Below are 14,091 nucleotides of genomic sequence, written 5' to 3'. Positions count from 1 at the left end.
TTAAACAAAAACAAAAGAAGAAGATACTGACGAAGAGACCTAAATGCATATTGTTAAGTGAAGATGCCAGTCTGAAAGGACTATATACTATGATTCCAACCACATGACATTCTGGAAAGGTAAAACTATGACTGTAAAAAGATCAGTGGTAGCCAGAGGTTCAGAGGGATGAGGCAGAGATGAGTAAGTGGAACATGGGACATTTTTAGGTCAATGAAACCATTCTGCACGATTCTAGAATAGTGGATGTATAATGTTATGCATTTGGCAAAACCCATAGAACTGTCCAACACAAAGGGTGAATCCTAATGTGAACTATGGACTTTAGTTAATAATGTATCAACACTGGTTCCTCAATGATAACCAACACACCACACTAATGCAAGATACTAACAGAGGAAACCGTGGGGGACAGTATAAATGGGAACTGTGTATTTTTTTGAGCAATTTTTCTGTAAATCCAAAACTGTTCTAAAAAAAAAATCTTTCAAAAAACTCAAATTTACATAGCCACATATAGTTAGTGGCCAGTATTGAACAGCATAGGCCCATATAAATAGACTGATGTGAGAAGAAAATGAGAATGGTATATGAAGAATTACTTCATTTCTGACTACCACTCCCAAAAGTACACATACAGTTAACCCTAAACTATATAAGGTTTTATATGTAGCTTCTATATTAACATTTTACAGTAGAACTTGATAAAAAATATTCTGGATGAATCTCTTTCTAATTTTTGTTAAAAAGAATTTAAGGAGGAAAATAACATTTATTAAAGGTGTCAGGTACTATACTAAAGATATTATTATTTACATTTCCAAACAACCTTTAGAGAAAAGTATTACCATTTCTGTTTTTAGAGATGAGGAATTATAATGCTTAAGTCATAGAAGATGAGAACCTAGATATACTGGACTCCAAAGTGTATGTTCAATTTTTTTTAGCGAGGTCTATATTCTAATATACACCACTCTACTGTATATATGTTTATGATTCCCAAAATTACAAACATAATTTTCCCACAGAGAATTTTCCATCAGGAGCAATACTTTATATATAGCACAATATAACAGTTAATGATATACTCAGAGTCTAATGAGGTGTTGTATAGGTAACTGCTGTCCCTATTTTAAACAGCCTCAGGCTAATGTGACTTTTTTCCTGCCACCCAGCTGGCCCTCCATCCTACCTATATGGCTCTACTCCAACATCTAATTTGCACCTTTTAATCTGCTGTGGGACGAGAAAACAGATAATCAAATTCCTTGAATTATGTACAAAGCAAGAGAACTTCTAAACCAATATGTTAGTGCAGATGATTTAGTTCATTAATTTTTCTGATAATTATAGGCCTTTTTTTTTTTTGGCCTACTTCTTAATCTAAACTGAGACCTGGACAAATTAAATACTGTTCTATAATAAAGCTAAGAATTTAGTGATTCTGTTTCATTCAAAAGTTTTCCACTACACTTTTTTTTTTTTTGAGACAAGTCTTGCTCTGTCGCCCAGGCTGGAGTGCAGTGGCATGATTTCAGCTCACTGCAACCTCCTCCGCCTCCTGGGTTCAAGCAATTCTCTGCCTCAGCCTCCTGAGTTGCTGGGATTACAGGTGCCTGCCACCATGCCCAGCTAATTTTTTTGTATTTTTAGTAGAGATGGGGTTTCACCATCTTGGCCAGGCTGGTCTTCGACTCCTGACCTTGTGACCTACCCGCCTCGGCCTCCCAAAGTTCTGGGATTACAGGCGTGAGTCACTGCACCTGGCCTCATATTTTTTATATATATATATGTTTTAATACAGATGGGGTCTCACTATGTTAGCCAGGCTGGTCTGGAACTCTTGGCCTCAAGTGATCCTGCCACCTCGGCCTCCCAAAGTGGTGGGATTACAGGTATGAGTCACCGCCTCCTAGCCTATCCCATATTTTTCATGGATATAGCTCTAAACATCACCTCATTTAAAGACATTATTTTTATTTTTGTATTTGTTGACACTATCTACTTCAAGATAAAAGTTCGGCCGGGTGCAGTGGCTCATGTCTATAATCCCAGCACTCTGGAAGGCCGTGGCAGGTAGATCACCTGAGATCAGGAGTTCAAGACCAGCCTGGCTAACGTGGTGAAATCCCGTCTCTACTGAAAATACAAAATTTGGCCGGGCATGGTGGCATGAGTCTGTGATCCCAGCTACTTGGGAGGCTGAGACACAAGAATTGCTTGAACCCAGGAGGCAGAGGTTGTAGTGAGCCGAGATCATGCCATTGCACTCCAGCCTGGGTGACAGAGCAAGACTCCGTCTCAAAAAAAAAGTTATTTTTATAATTTAAATGTATTAATTGAGTACATTAGCTTTCCACTGAATGTTAGTCTAAAAAATTAATGAGGCATATATAAAAACACAGAAACATGTATTTACAAAAAGTTGACATTTTCCTGAAAAAAATTACAGAAAACCAGAAATTTTACTGCAGAGTTCTAAATATTCTGACATAATCCTTTTCCTTATCATTTTTTAAGTTTTCTTTTTTTTTTTTTTTTTTGAGGTGGGGTTTCACTCTATTGCCCAGGCTGGTCTGGAACTCCTGGCTTCATGAGATCCTCCTGCCTTGGCCTCCCAAAGTGCTAGGATTACAGGCTTGAGCCACTGTACTCAACTTAAGTTGTTCTTATAACTAAATTATAATTATGTATATTAATAAAATTTTCCTTGAGGGGAGATTAATAACAAAATTTTAATTTTTTTTGTACTTAGATCTCCTATAACCCCATTAGAAATATTTACTAAGAACATAAAGTGACTTTTGTTTCTCATAAATTTTAAGATTTCAATTCAATTAGATAAAGTACCATTTTGAATTTAAGATAACAATATATTTCTAAAGCCCCAAATGGAAATGTCAATCTTAGCAGTAACTCTAAAGTCCAAGTTTATTACCCTTTATTCTAGAAAGAAAAAAAAAAAACAATTTTGTCTCCCTCAGTCAGCCAATTAAAACAATCCAAAAAAGCTTACTAAACAACTGCCTTTGTAACACTGTTCATGTTTTTAGAAGTGATCAGGTATAGGGTCAAGATCAAGGTTTCTAACACTTATTCAACAAGGGATTAAAAGCAGAGTGCCACGCAAATCAAAACTAAATATTCTCAAAGATTAGCTGAATAAAATAGTCATAAAGTTAGATTCACAGGGATCAAAGAGCTTCAAATTCTAAAAATCGTTTCCCAGTGTAACTTCAAATAAATCCTTGGTGAATATTCCTAGTTTCTTCTATACATTAAGAAAACCTAAAAGGCAAACAAGTTCTAGATAGGAGACCAAGTATTAGTTGTTCACATTTGTATAGAACATTAAATTTTAGTTCTTATAACCCAATGAAGAAATACAAATGAGTCTAAGAGTTTGAGCAAAACCCTCTGGGGTGATCAAAACAAAACTGCAAACTTCTATGAGTCTCAACTTTTCTTCCATAAAGAGCCCCTGGCAGCATGTCTACTGTACTTAGAGAAGCATGCAAAGAATTAGGTGGTTTTTTATTCCTAACAATCACATCCCAAAGTTTTTTCTGCAATTTCAATTGCACAGAGTACTCTTCCTCGATGTTGGCTCAAATTAGAGACAGAAAGCAGAATGGCGTTTGCTAGGGATTAGGGAAGAGGGGAATAAAGAGTAACTGCTTAATGGGTACAGTGTTTCCTTTTGGGGTAATGAACACGTTTTGGAATTAGAGCTGGTGGTTGAACAACATTGTGAATGTATAAAGTGCCACCTAAACTGTTTACTTTAAAATGGTTAATGTTATGTGACTTAACCTCAATAAAAAAATTATGTTAATCTGTAGATAAAACTGACCCCTTTAGAACTCTTTTCTTGCTCAAAAAAAAAAAAAAAAAAAAAACCTGCTACCATGTTCAAATGCTATTTAGATCTTGGAAATTTTTTTAGATAAAATGCACTTATAAGTTAAATTATTACCACATGTGCACAGTAATAATCAGTGAAGGTATACCAGTGTCAGTTTAAAACATTGTTATGCCTGTAATCTCAGCACTTTGGGAGGCAGAAGTGGGAGGATCACCTTGCTCTCAGGAGTTTGAGACCACCCTGGGCAACATAGCAAAATGCTATCTCTATAAAAATAATAAAAATAAAAAAAAGTAGCCAGGTAAGGCGGGAATAACACTTAAACCAAGGAGTTTGAGGCTGAAGTAAGCTATGATAATGCCACTGCACTCCAGCCTGGGTGACAGACCATGAGTGACTCTGTCATTCATTCATAATATATACATACAGCATTGCTAAAATGCTTGATAACTGTCAAAAGAATATTGCTCTGACATACATCTGTAAATAAGTAAGGTGACTTTAAATTTGAGGAAAATTCTTTCCCCAAGCCTCAATCAGGAAAACATTATAAACTAATAAGAAGTATCTAATAAACAAAAAGTAAACAAGAATATTATATAAGTAAACAGGCACAATCCTGACCAAAAATGGACAGAAATAAATATGCTAAAGTTAACTGTCTTGGGGATGTAGGGCAACATTACTTCAGATTGGTAAATGTCAGACTTCAAAAATAGAAGGAATCTACCTTAAGAAACTCTGTAGTAAGAAAACCTCCTTTGTATAAATGCCTGACAAAATTAATCTTTTATCATAACCTCTAAAGCTAGTCCAAATCCAGCCTAGATTCCAGAATTACACAAAAGAAAAAATCTTGGAGACGATTCTGGGAAAAGGCTGACCGAAATCTGTGACTGTTTTGATACAGGCCAATCTGAGAATTTTAATCCCTCTGAACCCAATCCTGAAGAATACCTGAACCCTGAGCACAGACGGGGCCAAAGCTAAACCAGGTCAGAATACCCTGCCAAGGAACATCCTGATCTGAGGTGTTCACCAAACAGGGATCATTTATCAGTTTATTCTTCACTTTGTTGGATGCTGACCATTTTCAAGATATATGCAAGAGTGGACTGATTAGACCCATCAAAATTCATTTCAAGCCCTAAGATCTGGAGATGAAAAATACTGCAGAATTCTAAATTATCTATGGCTTAAAGAAAAAAAAGTATAAATTAAGAACTTCAAATATTAGCTGACCCAACTTTAACATCATTGAATATCTTTAATTATTTAAAAAAATTTATAAAGTATTTCAAAGGCACAATTTAGTAATTGCCTATATAACAAATTAACCATGAAAACAATTATAGCAGTATGATAAATCTGTCCTATGTAAACAGTATGAGTTTTTATATTTTATAGCATTCAGATATGCTAAAAACAAAAATTTAAGTGTTTCTTTTGTGATTCACATGAACAAATACTTTCTTGGTCTTACAAGTAGATATCTGACAGGATACAAATAATGATAATAGGGTAAGTTCACAGGCAAAAAAAGGAATCTGTCAACACAGAAGATGCTTCAAAGTTTAACTGTGACACATGTGGTAGTGGCAAAGAATCTAATTTGTGTCACAAGATCTGAGTCTGAGTAAGCTCTTTTACCTATTAATTATGTGATCTTTTTGCTGGTTACATAGCTACTCTTAGCTTCACATTCTTCATATGAAAAAATGAGGACAACAGAACTAATACTGCAGCATAATGAGGAAGCTTAAATATTTTTATTCATTCAACAAATATGTTCTGAAAGGTGTTGTGTACAAAATTACCCTTTTTTATTTCTTCAAATAAATCAAGCATATATTAACTTTTAATATTACCAAGAAAATATAAATCTAATTCTTAAGCTCTGGTTCCAAAACTTCTTAGAAGTAAATTTTTATTACCTGAGAAAATGTGAACTTAAGTAATAAGTATTGATACTGAAGAACGGACAGTTGAGTTTGTGTCAAAACTTAAAACTGTTTTGACACAAAATAAATAAAAACAATTCCCTAAATTTTTTTCCTATTAAACAGAAATACGGACCCAGATTAAGCCCATAAATTGCTGGGTCAATAACCAATCTGAAATACAAAACCTTACCACTTAAAAATATTTATTTTCAGGAAAATGATATTAAATATGAGGTAAATCTGCCCTTGACATAACACGGTGAGATTGTTTTCATAACACAGCACATGAACCACTTAAAACTTACAACCTATAAATTACTACAATTGTTCTAATAGGTTTAGGGCCATACATAAATTTAAGTATCATTATAACACAGACTTTACTTGGAATCTGTGCTGACCTAACAAAATTAGCACAGAAAAAAAAAAAAATCACAGATTTGAGCACCTGAAAAACGGTGTCCTTTCTGAAATATCTGCAAAAAAGCCACAACATCAGGAGCCATAGAAAGTTGTTATTTCTCCATCATTCAAAAAATCAAAACATCTCCAACATTATTTATGCTAAGCATAAAATGAAGGTCAGTATTGATATTCATTCACTATACTTCAAATTCTAAACAAGAAAATTCAACCTTTATGTTTATTCAATTGCTAGTCTATTCAGTGTCAATTGTGGAAGAACTAAGAACTAGACTAGTGCTGCTTATAATGTTTTTAATTAGAACAGACTTGGACCAATTCTACTTAGAAATTTACCCTTAGAAGAGGTGAAAGATATTAACTGGCATCTTTTCAGCACAGGTCAGTGCTGAAAAGAACACAACCTATAACCCTTAGGCCTTGCAGTTGAATGTTAACAAGTGAAAAGCAATCTCCTTGGATGTATCCAAGCGATTTTAATATAAATTTCTGCATACCTAGGTAGAAAGTACTTTAGAAATAAATCTACCTTTTCCCTCACTTGTAAGAAAATGTGGTAGAAGCCTTGAAAAATTAAGTTTAAGGCTGAGCGAGGTGGCTCACGCCTGTAATCCAAGCACTTTGGGAGGCGGAGGAGGACAGATGACTTGAGGTCAGGAGTTCCAGACCAGCCTGGCCAACATGGTGAAACCCCGTCTCTACTAAAAATACAAAAATCAGCCGGGCATGGTGGCGGGCGCCTGTAATCCCAGCTACTCCGGATGGTGAGGCAGGAGAATCGCTTGAATCCGGGAGGTGGAGGCTGTAGTGAGCCGAGATTGTGCCACTGCAATCCAGCCTGGGTGACAGAGCAAGACTCCGTCGCAAAACAAAACAAGAACAAACAAAAACGAAATCAAATTTCAAACTCAGAGAAAAGACTGGTCTTGAACAATTTCAGGAAAAATTACTGAAACACGAGACAAGGCACAAGAAGCTCTATGGCCGGAGATGAACCACCTGTCTCCTTTAGAAGTGCTTCCTGAGGTCCACTTTATGCTAGTTAATGTTGCTTCTTATACTGCATGTTAGTAATTCAAAACGCCTAGCTGGAATAAAAGTCCTCTTTAAACATTACAGTTTGTCTCCGCGTTGCCAGTGTTTGTTTCCAGTTTCATAGGTTATTCTGGTATGTCAAGAGTTGTGTTATTACTGTTCCAAAAGAGTCCTTGTTTCAATCCACTCTCACCTGGGATGCGGGCATAACTGATGTTTATAGAACTGATACTTAGAGATGTTTAGAGAGGCGCATCCCTTACCACTCCATCCTTTACCGATAACCACATTTTATATGTTTTTGTTGCATTTAAGTTTTGTTTTTTTTTTTTTTAAAGACACCTGCACACACACAATTTTCCCATCGCCAGCAGGGAGAAGACTACCAGGCTAGATCTCCAGGGACTTCAGGGAAACAGACACCGTGAAATCCACTTGGCCAAAGAAGGGGAGCGCTTCAGGGGCTGGGGGAGGAAGCAGCCCTGAGATGCTGGGAGGCCGAGGCGGCGCCTGTTTACAGACGCCTTCGCCCTCCCCCACCCCCACAGACTAGGGGTCCAAAAAGCAGTTCCCGTGCGCACTCCCCGCCTGGCCCAGGCCCTGGGAGTACCACAGGAGCCAGGTAGCCCTTTCGCCCCCTCCCTCTCGTCCGAGCCTCCCTTCGTCCTCCTCTCGGCCTACCTACCCCGACAGGCCCTACAGGCGGCATGCAGAGGCCTGAGGCCTAAAGGACGCCGGCCACTGACAAGCCCCAGAACAGCCGGCGGGGGCCCTGAGGAGCCTGGGGCCGGCCGGGCTGCCGCTGCCGCGGAGGAGCAGAAGGCGGGCGAGGACAAACCCTTCCCGACCACAGCTGCCTATTGTTCCCGACTGAGGCCCCGGCCGCGGCAGCCCCGCTCCCCAAGTCGCCGCCCGCCGCTCGCTCACCGCGCTGGTCCGAGCAGCAGCTCCTCTCAGCTCCGAGTCCCCGCGGCCGTCGCCACCGCCGCGGCAGCCGCCGCCGCCGCCGAGGCCACCGTTGACTCTGATTCTGTCCCAGGCCGCCGGGCCACGGCTGCCGCCGCCACCGCCAGCACCGCCTCCGGCCTCCCACCTGCTGCTGCTGAGGCTGCTCCTGCAGCAGGGGCCATCTTGTTGCTCGGCCTCCTCTTCCTCCTCCTCGTCCTCCGCCGCCCAGTCGCTCGTTGTCCTCGTCCCCTTCCTCTTCCTCAGGCTCCGGCCCGCCCCGGAGACTGGGGCGGAGACGAGGGCGAGGATCCTCCCTCAGGAGGCGGGGCGGGCGGAGGGGAGGGGCGGGCGCGGGAGCAAAGCTCTGAGTCACCGGCCACAAACGCCCGGAGGGAGACCGGCGACGCTCTCCGCCGCGACCGAAAGTCTCACACGCCCTGAGCAGATGAACCGGTCCCTCGGTCCGGTCTGCCCTCCCGCACCGGCGCCTTTGGGCTCAGCGGGCCAGTGGCCAGATGGCGAGAGTAAATTGGGGGAATTTCTTTCGTTTCCATCGAACCCCACACTACGTCTACTCTTTTGGCTTTCTCAGCCGTTGTCCCCCAACTCTTGTTTCTTTTTCACTTCTTGTCCCCCACCCCATTTTTCTTCTTCCATATTATCCAGGTTCTGGATCTCATCAGCTTTGTCCTCGTCACCCCTCTGGGAGTTCAGCCTCCTAAGGCTGTGAAACAGCCCAAAAGGCCCGGACACGCTACTCCAAAACGTCTCTCCTGGGCTGTGTGAACAATAAGAGCTATTTGGGGACGACAGGAAAAGATATGGCCCATAGAAGGGCTCCTGAAATCTAACCTTGCGACTCTTTAAAAGTTTCTTGTCCCTTGTGGAAAAGGTGCCGTTTTGGTTTTGGGGAATGGGAGGTCCCTTCAGACAATTCATTTTAGCCAAACGCTCGCTTTTGAGAAGGGGAAGAAATGGGATTATTGTAACACCATACAGTACTAATTTCAAAATAAATCATCTAGAATAGAGGAGAGAGAGAGTCCCCAAATAAACAACCATTTAATACTCTCTACTCGGCGCTATCACCTTTTTTGCTTCAGGATTTGACCAAGAGAGCAGAGATTATGTTTTTCTGTCCTTTCTTCACTGTTTACATCACAGTACCCCAAGAGAAGCACTTCTGCCTTTAACTTGATACATTGGAATCGCTATCACAGATAGTGTTTTTGTATTATTTTTAAGAAATATCACACACCTTCCTAAACTCTTGGCAGAGAAGAATTCTTTTTAGTTGTTAACACCCTCCTGCTACTGAGATCTCAGCTTCTGTTTAGAAGACCTATTGTTGTCTTTCCACTGATTGGAATTTGCTGCCTCTGAACTGGGTTTAATCTGTAATCGTCTTTTCAGCCTACTAAATAGTAACCCCAGTCCTACAGAGAGTGAATTTCTAGCTACCACAGGGGGATTTAGGTTAGCATGTGCCAATCTAAAGGGATCTCTTAAAGCCTTTCCCTTCTCAGACCAGGCCTCTGTACCCTGCTAGGAAAAACAGATTAATCTGCTCCTCCTGCTTTTCCTCCTCCTCCCTTCTTCTCACTCCTAGGGAACCTTCCACAACAGAAGGTTTTAGCGACTGTTGCTAGGCAAACATGCCAACTTCCTTGTTTAGGTGAAGCGAGTAACTCAACTTCCATTGCAAGTAACCTAGATAATGTAATTTCTTTGAACTATTAATAGTTGTACCACAGTTGGTAAGGCTCCTTAAAGGTTCCCTTAAGCAGTATGATTTTTAAGTTGTTTATTTTTATCTCGTCAATATTTCAATTAAAAATACGTTAAAGGACAGATAGATGCAGTGGCTCACGCCTGTAATCCCAACATTTTAGGAGGCTGAGGGGGGCGGATCACCTGAGGTCTGGAGCCTGACCAACGTGGAGAAACCCCATCTCTACTAAAAATACAAAAATTAGCCAGGTGTGGTGGCGTGCACCTATAGTCTTAGCTACTCGGGAGGCTGAGGCAGGAGAATCACTTGAACCTGGGAGGTGGAGGTTGTAGTGAGCCGAGATCACGCCATTGCACTCCAGTCTGGGCAAAAAGAGCTAAACTCTGTCTCAACAAAAAAAAAAAAAAGAAAAGAAAAAAAAGTTAAAAATGGAGGCGCTTCCCCAAACCCAAATTCATTTTAGTGATATAAAGATGCATTTGACAGAAAAAGAAGAGCAGCTTTGAAGAAAACACTTATGCTTACAATAAAAAATAAAAAACTGATCTGTGAGAAGTCATATGTTTTCAACTCCCCAGTCAGACTAGAAGTATAAGATACAGGGGATAAGGCCGGGAGCGGTGGCTCACGCTTGTAATCCCAGCACTTTGGGAGGCCGAGGCAGGCAGATCACGAGGTCAGGAGATGCAGACTATTCTGGCCAACATGGTGAAACCCCGTCTCTACCAAAAATACAAAAAGCCCGGCGTGGTGGCGCGCGCCTATAGTCCCAGCTACTCAGGAGACAGAGGCAGGAGAATCACTTGAATCTGAGAGGCAGAGGCTGCAGTGAGCCAAGATTGTACCACTGCACTCCAGCCTGGATGACAGCAAGACTCGGTCTTGGCGGAGCATTGTGGCCCACGCCTGTAATCCCAGCACTTTGGGAGGCTGAGGAGGGTGGCTCTCCTAAGGTCAGGAGTTCAAGACCAGCTTGGCCAACATGGTGAAACCCCCGTCTCTACTAAAAATACAAAAAAAATTAGCTGGGCGTGGTGGCAGGCACCTGTAATCCCATCTACTAGGGAGGCTGAGGCAGGAGAATCCTTTGAACCTGGGAGGCGGAGGTTGCAGTGAGCCGAGATCGTGCCATTGCACTCCAGCCTGGGCAACAAGAATGAAACTCCGTCTCAAAAAAAACACCAAAAATTAGCTGGGCATGGTGGTGCACGCTTGTAATCCCAGCTACTTGGGAGGCTGAGACAGGAGAATCGCTTGAACCTGGTAGGTGGAGGTTACAGTGAGCCGAGATCACGCCACTGCACTCCAGCCTGGCGACAGAGCAAGACTCCATCTCAAAAAAGAAAAAAAAAAAAAAAAAAAAAAGACACAGAGGATAATTTATCTCTTGAAACTGAGTCTATTTAAAATAAAGATAATATGAATATTCAGCAAGGTGGAAAAAAGATATTCTGGGTTTTATTCCTAAATTAACAATTATTTGAAAATTTAGCTAGGGAAATAAGCTCTTTTTAAAAATTTTATTTAAAATGTTTTTACTCTTGTTAGAGTATTGAGATTTGTTGTGAATTAATATAAATAAGATTAAATGAGGCTGAGCATGGCAGCTCATGCCTGTAATCCTAGCATTTTAGGAGGCTGAGGCAGGAGGATTGCTTGAGGCCAAGAGTTCAAGACCACCTGGCCAACATAGAAGACCTTGTCTCTATTTAATTAAAAAAAAATTTTATAAAAGATTAATGACGCCAGGCGAGGTGGCTCACATCTGTAATCCCAGAACTTTGGGAGGCCGAGGCAGGCGGATCACCTGAGGCCAGGAGTTCGAGCCCAGCCTGGCCAACATGGCAAAGCCCCATCTCTACTAAAAATACAAAAATTGGCTGGATATGGTGGTACATGCCTGTAATCTCAGCTATTCAGGAGGCTGAGGCAGGAGAATTGCTTGAACCCGGGAGACGGAGGTTGCAGTGAGCCGAGATCACGCCACTGCACTCCAGCCTGGGTGACAGAGCAAGACTCTGTCTCAAAAAAAAAAAAAGATTAATGAGACACTATGTTGAAATTTAAATTATATAGATTTAAACCTCAGAACTCTTAAAATTTGTTTTAATCCACTGAAACTCATATTAATACACTGAAATAGTGTTTGAGAAGTGTCTTGAGCTTAGATTATATGTTAATTAAGAGTATATTACTTAAGATAAACAGCTTATATGTTTCATAGCCATTTGTGCTCAGAAATCACTATTTTGCTCACACCTGTAATCTCAGCACTTTGGGAGGCTGAGGTGGGCGGATCGCTTTGAGCTCAGTTGTTCCAGACCAGCCTGAGCAACACGGCAAAACCCCATCTCTACAAAAAGTACAAAAATTACCTGGGTATTGGTGGCTCATGCCTGTAGTCCCAACTACTCAGCTACTCAGAAGGTTGAGGTGGAAAAATCAATTGAGCCTGGGAAGCAGAGGTTATAGCAAATGGAAATCATGCCACTGTGCTCCAGCCTGGGCTACGGAGTGGGAGCCTGTCTCACAAAAAAAAAAAAAAAAAAAAAAATCACTATTTTGTAGCTTCAAGACAACTTAAACAAATTGTTTTATCTCATATTTTGTTAATAATTCTGATGTGCAATACCCATAAATTTAGACTCTGCCCTGGCTTCCACTACTGATACACTATGAAAATCAAATGAGTCATTTCATGTAAAATATCAGCGCATGGCATATAGTAAGTACTCAATTTTTTTCAAATTCATTTTGTGCATATGTTATTATAGTCTTCTGTTTCTTAATCAGTCAGATAAGAATGACAAGTCATCAAATACATTTTTGCTCTTTGCATGACCCCTAAAAAAAGATTAATGCAACTTTTCAGATCATACACAAATCAGTTAAAATAATGCCTTATGTTTTCAATATATATTCTAATATGCCTGTACTGTATTTTCTGATATGCCTGTACTATATTGTTTGTTCCTCTGATTTTTTTTTTTTTTTTGAGACGGAGTCTCGCTCTGTCACCAGGCTGAAGTGCAGTGGCACAATCTCAGCTCACTGCAACCTCCGCCTCCCAGGTTCAAGAGATTCCCTTGCCTCAGCCTCCCGAGTAGCTGGGAGTACAGGTGCGTGCCACCATGCCCGGCTAATTTTTTGTATTTTAGCGGAGACGGGGTTTCACCATGTTGGCCAGGATGGTCTCAATCTCCTGACCTTGTGATCCTCCCACCTCGGCCTCCCAAAGTGCTGTGATCACAAGCGTGAGCCACTGCACCTGGCCTCCTCTGATTTTTTTTTTTTTAGAATAACTTAATGCTTTTTAGGTTATGCTGCATGACTTTTTAACCTATTACATGCTTTAAAATTGTTCTAGAATGTGTAAATGTCAGCCTAACACACTGTTTGTCATATTAAGTCTAGAAATGACCTTAGATACTCATTTATTTCAACAGTCGAAGCTGAGAGTAAGAAAGACTGGATAGATCACTTACCTACCCAACTACTTCTTTATAGATAAACACCATGTAATTGAGGAGGGGGTTAGGGAGCAAAGAGGGCTGGGAAAAGAGGAGAAAAGATGAATGAGGTATGTATCCCTGCCTTAGAGAAATTGAATAACCTAGTAGGAACAATGCAATAAGATATTCATGTAAACTAGAATATAAAGTACCTTAGTGATTAGTGCATAGAAAGTAAAAAGTCAGGCCGGGTGAGGTGGCTCATGCCAATAATCCCAGCACTCTGGGAGGCCAAGGCAGGTGGATCACTTGAGGTCAGGAGTTCGAGACCAGCCTGGCCAACATGGTGAAATCCTGTCTCTACTAAAAATACAAAAATTAGCCAGGCATGGTGGCTGGTGCCTATAATCCCAGCTACTCAGGAGGCTGAGGCAAGAGAATCACCTGAACCCAGGAGGTAGAGGTTGCAGTGAGCCAAGATTGCACCATTGCACTTCAGCCTGGGCAATAAGAATGAAACTCCATCTCAAAAAAAGAAAGAAAGTAAGTACAAAGTCCTCTGAGAGTTAAAATCATTCTAATGTCATGGAACCTACCTTCTGACAGGTGGCAATTCTGTGGTATCAGATGTGTACCCGGGGCATAGAAATCCTATCAGCTCTTGATTTGGGACACTAGGGGGATGAAGAAGGA

General features: G+C 40.9%; 1 protein-coding gene across 13 annotated transcripts in view; it reads right to left on the bottom strand.

Moving 5' to 3' along the window:
- Positions 1-13,636, bottom strand: part of RC3H1 (ring finger and CCCH-type domains 1) — a 95,698-nt gene extending 82,062 nt beyond the window's left edge. For 7 of the 13 annotated variants that reach the window (XR_010111981.1, XM_034940979.3, XM_034940987.3 and 4 more), the window contains exon 1: positions 8,194-8,488. The gene's annotated coding sequence lies outside the window, so the exon portion shown is untranslated. Of the gene's footprint in view, positions 1-8,193; positions 8,489-9,472 lie in introns of those variants that run through there. The other 6 variants (XM_055111306.2, XM_055111313.2, XM_055111307.2 and 3 more) reach the window with 4 other exon arrangements.
- Between the last annotated feature and the right edge of the window lie 455 nt (positions 13,637-14,091).

This window comes from Pan paniscus, chromosome 1 (genome assembly GCF_029289425.2).
Source record: "Pan paniscus chromosome 1, NHGRI_mPanPan1-v2.0_pri, whole genome shotgun sequence".
Lineage (NCBI taxonomy): Eukaryota > Metazoa > Chordata > Mammalia > Primates > Hominidae > Pan > Pan paniscus.
This window is presented reverse-complemented; position numbering and strand designations above follow the sequence as displayed.